A 1775-nucleotide genomic window follows, 5' to 3' on the forward strand; every position below is an offset into this window, starting at 1 on the left:
TCCACTCTTGCCGCCCTATTTTCCGTCATACCGGTGTTATGTTCCTTGATTTTGCATTCCTTACGCGGTTGGGTGATTTATGGGACCCCCTTGACAGTTCGCTTTGAATAAAACTCCTCCAGCAAGGCCCAACCTTGGTTTTACCATTCGCCTCACCTAGCCCTTTTTCCCTTGGGTTTCCGGAGCCCAAGGGTCATCTTTATTTACCCCCCGGGCCTGTTCTCCTCCGAGTGCTGGTCCAAACCGAGCAATGTCCGGCGCCCCCTGGGCAACCAGGGTCTATGCCAACCCGACATCTGGCTCATCCGGTGTGCCCTGAGAACAAGATACGTGCAACTCCTATCGGGATTTGTCAGCACATCGGGCGGCTTTGCTGGTCTTGTTTTACCATTGTCGAATTGTCTTGTAAACCGGGATGCCGAGACTGATCGGGTCTTCCTGGGAGAAAGAATATCCTTTGTTGACCGTGAGAGCTTGTGATGGGCTAAGTTGGGACACCCCTGCAGGGTATAAACTTTTGAGAGCCATGCCCGCGGTTATGTGGCAGATGGGAATTTGTTAATGTTCGGTTGTAGATAACTTGACACCAGATACGAATTAAAACGCATCAACCGCGTGTGTAGCCGTGATGGTCTCTTCTCGGTGGAGTCCGGGAAGTGAACACGGTTTTGGGTTATGTTTGACGTAAGTAGGAGTTCAGGATCACCTCTTGATCATTGCTAGCTTCATGACCATTCCGTTGTTTCTTTTCTCGCTCTTATTTGCGTATGTTAGCCACCATACTTGCTTAGTCGCTGCTGCAACCTCACCACTTTACCCCTTTCTTACCCATTAAGCTTTGCTAGTCTTGATACCCATGGTAATGGGATTGCTGAGTCCTCGTGGCTCACAGATTACTACAACAACAGTTGCAGGTACAGGTTATGCGACGATCATGACACGAGAGCGATGTTTGCTTGTTTTGGAGATTCTTCTTCTGCTTCTTCTTTGATCAGGGGATAGGTTCCAGGTCGGCAGCCTGGGCTAGCAGGGTGGATGTCGTTTGAGTTTCTGTTTGTGTTTCATCCGTAGTCGGATGGTGCTCTTATGTAAGATGATGTTGTATTCGTGTGACATTCTATGCCTTTTGTATGTATCCCCATCTATTGTGTAATGTTGATGTAATGATATCCACCTTGCAAAAGTGTTTCAATATGCGATTCTTTCCTTGGTGGGACCTTTGAGTCTCTTTAGGATAGTATCCCATATTGGGCATGACAAGTTGTTATCAGAGCCTTGACCGACCATAGGAGCTGCCTTGATTGATCGTGTAGTTTGGCCGATGTCGAGTCTAGTTATATCGGAGAGTAGGAATTCTTTTTTACTTCTCAGCCTCTTCGTCGCTCTAGTGAGAAATCTTGACGTAGGTGCTTTGAATTACTCCTCTTCCCATTCAAATTTTTCTTTAGGTTCACGTAGTTGGTTTTCTGATCGTTGGTTCTCAACTCTTTTCATCCGCTGCATTTCTCATCAAGTTGACTCGAGCCTCTTCATCTTTCCCAAGTTCAATCCTCAGCTGTTTTCTTTTTCCCACCCGCCCACCCCCTTTTCATCTCGGAGTCGAAGTCCATAATCCAGTATCCATCCTACTCGTGCGAAGTCTTTGCTTTCTTTCCTCAATGATTTCAACCGGTGTTTTCTCTTCAAGATATTCGTCGGTTCCCCCTTCCAAGTTGCCTTTGTTTTTCCCGCCCTCCCACCCTCTTCTTCCCGGAGCCTAAGTCTCTTTCGAGCAT

This window comes from Triticum dicoccoides, chromosome 1B, assembly GCF_002162155.2.
Source record: "Triticum dicoccoides isolate Atlit2015 ecotype Zavitan chromosome 1B, WEW_v2.0, whole genome shotgun sequence".
NCBI lineage: Eukaryota > Viridiplantae > Streptophyta > Magnoliopsida > Poales > Poaceae > Triticum > Triticum dicoccoides.